This window comes from Bactrocera neohumeralis, unplaced genomic scaffold, assembly GCF_024586455.1.
Source record: "Bactrocera neohumeralis isolate Rockhampton unplaced genomic scaffold, APGP_CSIRO_Bneo_wtdbg2-racon-allhic-juicebox.fasta_v2 cluster11, whole genome shotgun sequence".
Taxonomy (NCBI): domain Eukaryota; kingdom Metazoa; phylum Arthropoda; class Insecta; order Diptera; family Tephritidae; genus Bactrocera; species Bactrocera neohumeralis.
Genome location: NW_026089624.1, coordinates 3563336 through 3576770, shown reverse-complemented (window position 1 = coordinate 3576770; position 13435 = coordinate 3563336). Strand labels below are relative to the sequence as shown.

Sequence of the window (13435 nt, the reverse complement as noted above, 5' to 3'; positions counted from 1 at the left end):
TGATATAAATAGTTCGTTAAAATTCTGTTTTTTGTTAAAGTTATTGAAGGTTGAAATTTAGAGCACAATAAAATTAAAAACTTATTTTCTCATAAACTACTAGAGATAATGTGGAGAAATTTTGTGAAGTCAAAGAAAAATGATTGTGCTACTTTATAAATATTTTTTCACGATTCATTTGTTGAAATAATAATATTTAATTATTATTTTATTATATGAAAAGTATGTGACACAACGCGGAATCCTTTAACAATCTGCAAAAAAAATTTTTGTTCATTCTTACCATTCCAAAGATATTGAGTTTTTTGTTCACCTGCCGCTCTTAAAACGTATGGCATACATTATGCGCTCGTAAGCTCCCGACATCTGTGCCGCAAGAATAGTATAAGCGCATTGCGCAATGAGGGATGTGTCATACGTTTTAAGAGCGGTAGAGGGTCAAAAAATTCATTATCTTTGGAATGGTATGAATAGATGTCGAAAGGTGAGTTTTTAAGCCTCATTTAACCAAGAAAAAATTAAATTCGAGGAAGTTCAAAAAAATAACAGCTGTTCAAAAAAGAGCGAAAATAATGAGAAAACTCGCTATATTTTGAAAATTTTGTATAAAAAAGGGAAGAATACCACGTAAGCCACCAATGAAGTTTGCGAAGCTTACGGAGACGATGCTGTATCAGTTCGTGTAGCACAACAATGGTTCGCTCGCTTCCGTCCTGGAAATTTCGATGTGAAAGATTTACACTGATGGAAAGTATATAGTATATCAAAGTGGTATATATTTGTTTATTTATTTATTATTATAAATATAAAAAAAAATAAGTTGAAGTTTGATTAGAAATACGAAGAGACCTTTTCGACTACCCAATATTTTATCATAACTGCACAACTTCAAAAATTGGGAAAGAAAATGATTAAAATACGTGTTGCAAAATTATAATACCTCTACTCCTTTGGTTCTTTCTGCAGAATTTTATGCATTTTTTTTAGCTTGAGTGACTTTAGATTAAAAGTCTTAAATAATAATGTATTTAAACTACATACAAAAAAGCGTTAAGTAATCATTTTTTATTTAATTAGATTCAAATTGTTCCGAATTGTTTCCACTCGATACGTATGTTGCCTGTTATTAACATTTTTTCCGATAGGTCGCCAGAGAATACCTACGTTTTTCATCGTATTATAATCAACAAAATTCAAAATGAAGCTTTGCATGTCGTTCGAATGCTCGGTCCCTCTCAAACATGGTTAGAAAGAGATATTATTTTACCAAAAAAGTCATTTATGCTAGTAAATAAAAGAGATATTCAGGAGTGTTGTGGAATCTTATAGTTATCGGAATCAGAATTGAAACCGCTCAAAAAAAGCAGTAGGTGTCATGAATTCAGACATTATTGGTTTGATATTCGAAACAGAATTTGTATCGGTTTTGGGTGTCACAGAACCCAATTTTATCGGTTTTGCTGTCAGAAACAAAGCAAGAAGATAGTCGCACACAGAAATCGAGTTATTTTATTGTTGCGAATTGATTTATCTTTATTTCCATAGGAGAAAACATAAGAATAAAGTACGAAATGTCTTAATTATTGAGTTTTGGAAAAAAATTGGGATATTTAAGGGGGGAGCCGCTTTAGATGCTTGATGTTTTTTTCTAGGGTTTGTAGTTATATATTTAAATATCACGTGTATAGCACGTGTGCATTTGTCGGACGGCGGAAAATATGCAGGTCGCAATTTCTGTCGGAAACAAAAAATTTAAAGAGATTCATATTTGTTAATACTTATGTTTAAGTTAAACTAGAAAAATTTCAAAAAATAAAATTCTAAATTTTTTTAACAAGTGGTTTTGACCAACAAAGTGTTACTTTATGTTGCTTAAACATATGTTCAAACTTAAATTTTCTTAACTTTTTTAGTTTAATTAGAAGATAATTTAATGCCAAAGATAATAAACATTGCCCCAATTCCATACGTTTAGTTTTTTTCAATCCTGCCCGCCAATTAAGAAAAATCGTAAAAATGAAAAACCGAGTCAAAGATTTCGCTTTCTGCCCAAGCGCTCATATATCGCTCGGTCACTATTTCCCTTCTAGCTTCGACAATATTTCGAATTCCCATCTATAAATTCCATCTATAAATGTTATCTCTTAAAATCTTTCTCTAATTCTGAACTCATTAAAAACTTTAATAGGATTGCCTTCATTTGCAAGTTTTGTCACATTAGTAAACAGCTGGTTCGAATATTGGTTTTGCGCATGTTCGAAAAGACTAAAATCCAATCAGATTCTGTGACACCATTGATAATCAGAATTGGTTTGCAATTCTGACAGCTAAGCAATTCTGTCTTGGATTCCACAACACCCCTGATTGTTAATTGCTGTTTACCTCTAGGAGATATTTTATGCAAACTAAATGAGAGTACAATAACGAAAAGCCTACTGAATTTAGCCCAAAAAATTTTGAAGAAACTATATTAAGAAGATTTTTAAACAATATTGATGTCCATTTGATATGCTTATAATTTATTAGAAACGAAAGGGTTTATCACAAGTCATATTGTAACGAACAAACAACCAAAATTTATAGAAAATAAACCTAAATATAATAGAAAGGTAGGTAGGTAGGTAGGAGTGCAGCCCTATCGGACTCAATTAGCACTTGATGTGCCATTTTGATACACTATTCGTAGAACCTCCTGTATCTGCTAATACGTTTCACCTTCTCTCTCAAACCATTTTGGGGTTTCGATGAAACTACTTATGTCCGATATGCTTTTAGTGGAAATCCATTCAAGGTTTGGTGCTTGATGGATTCCGAGTGTTTTGTGTTGAATATATGCTAGAGCTGAGCATTCGCAGAGAAAGTGAAAGATTGTTTCCTTGTTCCCTGCTACTCCATAGCCACGGCAGATGACGTTGTAGGGCATACCCATTATGGATGCGTGTTCCCCAAATGGCTAGTGCCCTGTTGTGCTAGCTGTTACTCTGTAAATACTTTTTCTTGACCTATTTAGTAAGTCGTTGGTTCTTTTCCTGTCATATGTTGGCCATAATTGTTTAGATATGACGCATTTTGTAATGTTTTTCCACCTGTTATTTGCAACTTGTTGAAATTGTCTATTGATCTCTCCTTTGATCGATCCTAGCGGGCTTGGTATTAGCTCCGCCTCGCATTCGTTAAGGAAAGCTCCTGCCTTTGCCAACTCGTCTGCTTTTTCGTTACCGAAAATGTTCCTGTGGCCGGGAACCCAGATCAAGTTTAGTTGGAGCTTGTCTTTTATTGCTCTCTTGCAGTTGTGAACTATACTTTAATTTGTCATGGGTGAAGACAATGCCAGGAGGGCCGCCTGACTATCCGTAAATATAGTTGCTTTATGTATATTCCCGTGGTTTGCTAATAGAACTTCGCAGGCTTTTTCTATGCCTAGTACTTCTGCTTGGAAGATGCTAGCCAAGTTCGGCAGACGTATAGAGAGAGATATGCCTTGATCAGCGGATAATACCCAGTGCCTACTCCGCAGTCCATTTTGGACCCGGCGGTATAGACTGAGGTGGTATCTTCCTCTACTATTGAACCTCTTCTCCATTCTCGTCTAGATGGTATCCTCACCTGAAAATGCCTATTGAAATCCGCCTAAAAATTGGGAGAATGTAGTCTGATTTATTAATGGTGAGCTTGTTTAGGATAACACTATGTCCGTAGTTCTGCTGATTCCAACTTCCCAATTATTTTATTCTTATCGCCGCAATAGCTACTGTTTTGTGAATAAAAATGTCCATTGGTAGTTGATGCAGGATCACATTGAGTGCATCGGTCGGACATGACCTGATTGCACCCGTAACACCCGCACATGCTGCTCTTTGCATTCCGTTTAATTTTCTAATGTTCTATTGTTTGTTTAGCACTGGCCACCATACCAGAGCTTCATATGTAAGTATAGGTCTTATGACAGCCGTATACATCAACATGATTATACTTGATTTGAGACCCCAATTCTTGTTGACAATTTTCTTACAAGTATAGTAGGCCATGTATGCTTTGTTTATTCTTTTTTCTATATTTATTTTCCAGGACAGTTTGGTGTCAATCTCCACCCCCAAGTATTTAGCTGTGGGGGATAGAGTGAGTGTTGTACCGTTTAGTACCGGAAGTTGAAAGAGGTATCTTGGTTCTGCTTGTAAATAGCAACAGTTCTGTTTTGTTCGGGCTAACTCCTAGACCATTGTTTTTGGTCCACAGGTTTAACCTACGAAGTGCTCTTTCCATAATCTCGCTGACTGTTGAAGGAAACATGCCTGATACCAACAACATTATATCGTCTGAATACGATACTGCTTTCACTCCTCCACCGTTTAGTTGGAGTAGTATTTAGTTCAGCGCTGCAACCCATAGAAGCGGAGAGAGGAGGCCCCCTTGAGGCGTCCCTCTACTCAAATTGCTTGTTTGTGTTGCAGCGCCGTTTGAAGCTATAATCTTCCTATTCTCAAGCATCGATAGTATCCATCTGCACACAGTGTCGTCTATGCCACCATGTGCCAGAGAATAAATTATCGCATTTACTTCTATGTTATTGAATATGAACATAGAGGGCGCATGTCTATAAAAGCAGCCATGGTGTATTGTTTGTGGTGTAGTGATTTTTCAATTACACTTATCACCTCGTGAAGGGCAGTTTCGGTTGATCGGCCCTTTATGTACGCATGTTGGGACTTCGATAACTTCTCCGCCATTATTTTTCTTACGTGTAGATCTATTAGCCTTTCTAGTACCTTTAGCATAAAGGAGGTAAGGCTTATAGGTCTAAAATCCTTGGCATTCTCGTGTGTTCTCCTGCCTGGTTTTGGAAGGAACACAACGTTACTTCTTTTCCAACTTCTTGGGATGTAAGATAGTTGAATGCTAGCTTTGTATATATTTTCAAGCCTTTGAACCATTGGTTATACCAGTTTTTGCAGCATTATGGGCATAATCCCGTCAGGACCTGCTGCTTTAAATGGTGCAAGAGAGGTAGGAAAATAGTATCCTAAAAACAACAATTTCTAAAACTACAGTAGAAATTCAAATCATGATAGTAAAACCCTCAAAGGGTTTGGCGTTCGTATATGTCAGTTTGTTTTTATGACCTTTTAAATTTTTTCCTTAACTTGATGTTTTTTCGCTTAGTTGTAACATTTTGGCAAAAACGTAGTTTAACATAACTCGCGAACCACTATTATCTATTTTTCCAATCCATTAGACGGTTGTAGCAGCTTATACACACTATATTTGGTACCCAATTTTCGTTCACTATAACATAAGAAAAAATTTAAAAGGTCATAAAAAAAACTGACACATACGAACGCCAAACCCTTTGAGGGTTTTACTATACTGACCTAGTACCATCACCCTGACTTGGAATTTCTCACCCCCCAGATTAGCTGTTGTACGGTGTAATAGATCAAAATATGTTTAACCTCATCAAGCCATAATTGATATGAGTTAAAAATAGTTATTATTAACAATACATATAGTGTATTAAAATGTCTTCCTAATTTTCCATACAATAGATAGGAAACTTTCTAATAAGAGCCCACTAACCTAGGAAAAAATGTAATGGATAATCTGTTTAGTGACCTAAATATCGAAAAATGCACTGCACTTAAAACCGTTTTTAACGATTTCCGAGATTTAATATGTATTGGAGAGTGAAATATTAGGCATTATATAGAGCACGAAATTGAACCCGTTTCTGAAAAACCAGTTCACTGTAAAATTTACAGAAACCCCCATCGATGAGTGTAAATCTATAGACAGTTATGACAAACTACGTCAAGGCATTTTAAGGGAAAGTGTGCCAAGACAAATTCCGTATACCTAACATAGAAAATTTATTAAACAAATTAGATCGAGCTCAATATTTCTCCACAATAGATTCGGCAAAGGGTTTTCTCCAAATCTTCGTTAAAGAGTAAGACCGGTCGAAAACTGTATTTACCACACCATGCGGCCACTATGATACACGATTTCCTTTTGAGCCATTGGCCTTGACGAAATTTTAATTTTTTTCTACAAGCCATTACTGCCAGCCATACGATTTTTGAAAATGTATGGGGAAATTTATATAGATCATAGAAGTTGCTCTGCGAAATTTCAGGTTTGTAAGTTTCAGCATACCTGAGATATGCGATGGGTTATAAAATGCCCAATGGGCTAATAAGCATTCTAAATGTACCTGAATTTTAATATATTTACATATATGGCAACCTGTTGATCAGCTGTACGTCAAGTGTCGATCAAAATCAGCTATGTTACGAAGTAGATGCAAGTGAAATTGAAATTGCCGACTGGTGCGGGTGTTGATATTGTGTAATAAATATAAATATATGAAAACACTCATCAAATGTATAGCCGACAAAAGTTTTTGACATGCAATGAATTGCAGGCCGAAGTAGACAGCTGGAGCGATTATAATGAACCTGGATGGCATGCAGACAAAATAAATATTGTTCTTGTGCCTCCAAACGATATTGATATCATCAGTGACAATGAAGATTTGGACGAAAATGTCCAAATTATGAACGATAGTGATGAGTTTCCATGCGAAGTAGCAGGCAACATTGAAGTGGAGTACGTTTTTAACAATAAGGATTGCACTTTTGATGAAAATCTTGAAAACGACGAAGACATCAGTGGCAGCCATCTACATTAAAGCGGGCTCGCATTGATGCTGAAATTCAACCATCGAAATGGCATCGTAACAAGAAATACAAGCTTAAGGGGGTATTCCACTCTAGAATTTTGAAAAATTTGATTTTTTTCATATATTTAAAGTTTAGACCCTTAAGAACATATCCTCCAAAGGATTTTTAAAAATTAAAATTATTTTAAGAGCTACAGTTATTTTAGTGACGCAGTATCCCGGTTTGGCCGTATCGAATTTTTTAAACGCGTTTTTCTCGAAACTACTTTTTTCCACACGGTACCGGCATTATCTCAAGTTCTATATAACCGATTTACTTGAAATTTTGTGTGAACCTTCTTTATATAATCCTTTATCGTTCATATAAGCATCGTATCAAAATTTCTGTTTTTAATATTTAAAAAAAAATCAGGAATTTAAAAAAAAAGGTTAAAAAATGATTTTTATATTCAGGCAGTTGCCATTTTAAAAAAAAAAATTTTTTTCGTGTTCCCTGAGGTAGGGACTATAACAGCATCCTTACTGATTAGGAATTTCTTTTGATTTTTTTTTCAGACCACCAGGAGAGTCAGGATCAATGTCACCAGGATGCGCTATTTTTTTTACACCTGTCTCTCTCCCCCTCTAATTATTTTAATTTTTACTATTTTTTTGTACATTTTTTTTTCTGTATTCTTAAGATATCAATAAAAACACCATAAAAAAATGGATACTAAAAATATTAATGGTGATTTTTAAGAGCTTGATAACTTTTTTTTTTTAAAAAAACGCATAAAATTTGCAAAATCTCATCGGTTCTTTATTTGAAACGTTAGATTGGTTCATGACATTTACTTTTGAAGATAATTTCATTTAAATGTTGACCGCGGCTGCGTCTTAGGTGGTCCATTCGGAAAGTCCAATTTTGGGCAACTTTTTCGAGCATTTCGGCCGGAATAGCCCGAATTTCTTCGGAAATGTTGTCTTCCAAAGCTGGAATAGTTGCTGGCTTATTTCTGTAGACTTTAGACTTGACGTAGCCCCACAAAAAATAGTCTAAAGGCGTTAAATCGCATGATCTTGGTGGCCAACTGCCCATGCATCCCGAAAAATGCACTGTTTGGTGTGGTTTGTACGCTGGTGGAATCATTGGACCGTATTTTTTCAAAGATGCTGTTGGACTCAACGTTACGGTGAATGGCGATCGCTATCGTTCGATGCTAACAAACTTTTTGTTGCCAAAAATGGAAGAACTGAACTTGGTTGACATGTGGTTTCAACAAGATGGCGCTACATGCCACACAGCTCGCGATTCTATGGCCATTTGAGGGAAAACTTCGGAGAACAATTCATCTCAAGAAATGGACCCGTAAGTTGGCCACCAAGATCATGCGATTTAACGCCTTTAGACTATTTTTTGTGGGGCTACGTCAAGTCTAAAGTCTACAGAAATAAGCCAGCAACTATTCCAGCTTTGGAAGACAACATTTCCGAAGAAATTCGGGCTATTCCGGCCGAAATGCTCGAAAAAGTTGCCCAAAATTGGACTTTCCGAATGGACCACCTAAGACGCAGCCGCGGTCAACATTTAAATGAAATTATCTTCAAAAGTAAATGTCATGAACCAATCTAACGTTTCAAATAAAGAACCGATGAGATTTTGCAAATTTTATGCGTTTTTTTTTTTTAAAAAAGTTATCAAGCTCTTAAAAAAATCACCCGATAGTACTAGCAGGGGATAATGGAATGCCGAACCAGTGTGAGAGCGCCTCAAAATAAGTGTTTTTTAAATCATTTTCCGTTATGGCCAGATCAAACAAAATTAGAATTTTTGGGCATATTAAATTAAACACAACAATTGTTACGATTGCAAATTGTTATATATTGGATTTTTAATAATGGGTTGTCAAAAATGTCTTGCGGTATTTTTATTGAATTTTTTTTTATTGAAATTGAAATGAATTTTTGATGACTCATGCCCAGCTCTTGACCGATTAAAAGAAACGACAATCAATCAAACACGTGTTAGCGCGTGAAATGAGCTTTTCAAAAAGGTATAGCATGACCCCATGCGACGAATAAAACTAGAACTACGCGCTTTCAGCGCCAACTAGCGAAAATACCGCAAGACGTTTTTGACACCTATTATATGGCGAAACTACTTAAATAATTTTTTGTGATTTTATGGTAGATTAAGACCACTAACTTTTGATCTTTTAATAAAGATGAATTGAGCCTGTTAGTTCTCAATTAATAAATATTTTTAATCATTTCTAATTGAAAATTAATTCGATTATGCATCAAATTACAAAACGTTTCATGAAATATATTTAAATTTCACATTTTCTTGAATTTTCATTGTTTTAAATTTTAACTAGCGATCTTGAACGGCGGCAACAAATTCCTCCGTTCACATATATTTTTGGTATAATTTCAATCTGGCCGTTCCAGTCATTCCAATTGCAAAACGTCAAAACCTACCCAATCCAGTCAACTGTCAAAGTTCGGTAGGTGAGCGGCTCTCACATTTCCAGTGACAGGAGAGTTAGGGATCTCTTTATCTCTGGTACTTGTATATGCGATTTTGAAGGATCACTATCTCCTCTCCAGCTTTGGGAATGCTTCTTAGATAATGAGGTGCTTCAGCTAATTGTAGTCAACACAAATAAATATGCTTCACGATGCGAACTTTTATTGGCATACTTTATATGACTGGCTATCACACGTTTCCGAATTTACATTCATATTGGTCAAACCGTGTGTCTTTGAGATGCGAGTATATAAAGCAATCCATTGGACGGGAGATTTAAACGTCTAAAACAAAATATATACGATTGCGACAACGACACGCTAGACAATAATGATAAATAAATTAAATTAAAGTATCACCATTATATAAGTTGGTAAAAAGGAAGTTTATGCCGTTTGGCGTATTTTCGCACAATGTTGCTATTGACGAACAAATGATTCCGTATTATGGACGCCACTCTTGCAAGATGTTTGTGAAAAGTAAGCCCATCCGATTTGGATACAAATATTGGTGTTTGGCAATTTCTGATTGTACTGTTACTAATTTATTGCATATGCGCATCTTCTAACTACGATAAGAATAATGGTCTTGAGGAAAATGTTGTTCTAAAATTGAAACGAGGAAAATCCGATTTTATATTCGACAAAATATATAATGCAGGGACTGTTCGGAAAGTAATAAGACTGAGTCGATTTGAAAAAAATTATTGAACCAATCGTTACAATTCTTTAAAAACTTTCAAACCTTCTGCGTCAATGCAGCGCTGCCAGCGCGATTTCCAAGCATTGAAGGCGTCATGGAAGGCATTCTCTGGAATAGCCTTGAGAGCTGAGGTCATACTGCTTGGATCGTCTTTGTCGTCTCAAAATGTTTGCCTTTCATCGTCCTTTTCAGACCAGGAAACAAAAAAAGTCCGGGGGCTACATCTGGGCTGTAGGGCGGCTGCGTTGGGATGCCGGCCCTGGTTGAAGGGGCCATACACGACACACATGTGCGTTCGATCTGTATGAAATCCTTTCGCCATACACGACATACAAATCCATTTTGCGTTTGTTCTTCAGACAGTGAATATGTGCGACAAGCAAGCGGAAAATTATTCGTCCGCGATCTTCCCTATTCGGCGACACGAGAGAAATGAGATTTTGTGTGCATACAGCGCCATACACGACAAACATGTGTAGCGGTGATAATCGTGGCAAAAGAACTGCACCAAATCGAAGATTTTACAAAAAATATAGAGATGGCTAACAGCAGCGAAGCTTCAACTGGCAGGACAAAAAACTGAAGCAGTGCTCATATCCAGCAGGAAGAAAGTGGAAGTCGTCACCTTGGATATTGACGGGCATAAAATAACGTCACAGTCATTCCTAAAATACTTAGGCGTAATAATCGATACAAGGATGAACTACAAAATAAACATAGAGAAGGCTTGTGAAAAAGCGGCGCGAGTTAACTCAGCTTTAAGTCGAATAATGGCTAATACAGGCGGGCCAAGTCAGAGCCGGAGGCTATTACTGGCAAAAGTGGCTCAGTCAATAGTCATGTATGCAGCGCCAGTGTGGGCTAATGCGCTAAAACAAAAAAAAAAATATGCAAAACCGGTAAGGTCCTTGTTTCGGTTAAGTGCGCTTAGAGTTGCCAGCGCCTTCCGTACGGTGTCTTACGAAGCCGCAGGAGTGATTGCAGGTATAATGCCACCTGAAATAATGGCTAGTGAGTTAAAGAGAGTGTACAATAAAAGCAAAAGTATCGGCAAGCCCCTAACAGCTAGAGAGCGCGAAGAAGAAAGCCAGCAGAGTCTGAAAGAATGGCAATCTATGTGGGACTCAGCGCCCAAAGGACGATGGACGCACAGGTTGATTGCAAATGTGGAAACCTGGGTTAGCAGAAAGCCTGGCGACGTTGATTTTTACTTGAAGCAGCTATTAAGTGGTCATGGCTGTTTTAGGGAATACCTCCACAAATATGGCCATGATGAGGTAGAAACATGCTCATCTTGTGGTTATGGGAAAGAGAACGCCGAACATATCTTTTTCCATTGCCCAAAATATGAGGAGGATAGAACTTTTTTAGAAAGGGAAATTTCTGAAAGAATAATGACAGATAACATAGTGCCACACATGCTGCGGTCAAAGCAGGTGTGAAATCATGTTAAGCACTGGGCCGCTAAGGTCATTCAAGAGCAGCGAAGACTAGAGCGACTGTGATATAGCGAGGCAAACAGCCAAAACCACCTCGAAAATCCCTGAGACGTTATAGTCAATAGGCTTAGCTCTGCGATGTAATACTTAATCGGTAGTTCCGCAGGGCAATTCACCAACGCTATGTGTCGTAAATGAGATGTTTTTTTAATGGGTTAAAGTCCCACACTACTGTTGTAAGGGCAACAGTGTCGTTTGATAATTTTTTTTATTTATTTTATTTATTTTTATTTATTTATAATAATTCATATAACAAAAATAGTTTTATTATATAAATACATAAACGCAGCACTGGCTACGAGGCCTTCAGCCGTCTTGTAATTATAACTAGGTGAAAAATTCTAATTGCTAAGGGTTAGTAAAGATGTAAGTTGCTTAAATATATTTTAACAAATCGTTGGTTTTTAAGAATCTATATACAATCATCACGTTTTTTCTGAAGGTTCACTTAGTAGTTTCATGAGATCAATGTTGCCAGAGTTGTGGGCTGTTGGGTGAAACATCGGACAGAGTGTGAGTAAGTGTTTGATAGTAGCGGTGTCATCGCAAAGGGGGCAAATGGATGGGCTTTTACCCGATAGTAAGTGGGCGTGTGTTATGACAGTGTGTCCAATCCTTAATCGAGTATGCGTCTTCTTTGCGCTAGTTGGAACTGTTGACGAGTAGATTATACGATTTCTGGCTGGGTTTATGACCGCGTAGTGATGTTTAAATGTTTTCCATTCGCTTGCGTGTTTTTGATGCCTTTTGTGCTTAATAAGGTTAAGAATGTCTTGCTTGGATGAGACGTAGTATGTTAAGGCAGGAGTCTTGGCTACATTTTTCGCTGCGAGGTCTGCGAAGTGGTTGCCTGTAATACCAGCATGGCCAGGGATCCACATTACTTGGATTTTCTGGGGGGCACCAATGACCGCGTCTCTGATAACTTCTATTTACATCTCGCCATAAAAAAAAAAAAAACTGGAAAGACGTAATTGCTGCCACCAATGTAGAGGAAAAACTGAGTTTGGTTGCAGAAAATGTGATCAACATCATCAATAATCTTATAAAAATAAGTTTTGGATAGATTTAATATGAATAAACAATAAAGCGACTAAAAAACTATGATTTTAAACACAAATGAAATTTCAATTTTCCTAATTTTTTCAGCATATAATACTCACATCTGCCTAATAGGTATTTATACCCAACTAAGTATATTCGGCTCCGGGGTCTTGGGGTTTAAGAATATATTTTTTTTGTTTGTTCAAAAATTCCTTTACAATAACCAGTTATGTTTTAATTTACTTGTATTTCTTGTTTTGTAGTTCGCTGGAAAGCTTTAAAAATACATTTTTGGGTTTTTGAAAATGTCTCAATTTTTACTTATTAATCGAAATTTTGTCCTATCTTATAAGGAGTGTATATTGTTTCACATTTCCTCTATGATTTAGAAAAAAACCAAAATCAATATCTCCAACAACTTCCGAGATAATATTCTTCGGCGCCTGTAACTGCGAAGGAAAAATGTCTATCTACCATATTTGCAAAGTTATTTAAAGTGAGCATGAAAATTAATTTTGAGGTCGAGGTTTCATTTTTCTACTCTTTTATACGCTACAAAGCAAAATAGTGTTGTTTACCTTACGGTTGTATGTGTCATCTAAAACGAATCGAGTTAGATATAGGGTTATATGTATATGTTTACATATGTGACCTGGTCTACGAAAAGGGAGCTAACGTGCGAAAACTAGTTTTCTGGGAAACAGCTGTTAATATCTCATCTTCCATCCGAATCAAGTAAAAAGTGAAAATTGATTTTTTGACACCTAAGCCCCCTTTCCGTAGACCAGGTCACATAGTATATATATAATATGTATATGCATACATATGTGATTTTTAAAAGCTTGATAACTTTAAAAAAAAAAAACGCATAAAATTTGCAAAATCTCATCGGTTCTTTATTTGAAACGTTAGATTGGTTCATGACATTTACTTTTTGAAGATAATTTCATTTAAATGTTGACTCATGTGGTTTCAACAAGATGGCGCTACATGCCACACAGCTCG

The 13435-nt window shown here is 36.3% G+C and overlaps 1 protein-coding gene across 11 annotated transcripts in view; it reads right to left on the bottom strand.

Annotated features, from left to right (window-relative positions):
* The window catches only part of LOC126765669 (tau-tubulin kinase homolog Asator-like), a 403818-nt gene that overhangs the window by 91493 nt on the left and 298890 nt on the right, over nucleotides 1–13435 (bottom strand). The gene's annotated exons all lie outside the window — the stretch shown is intronic.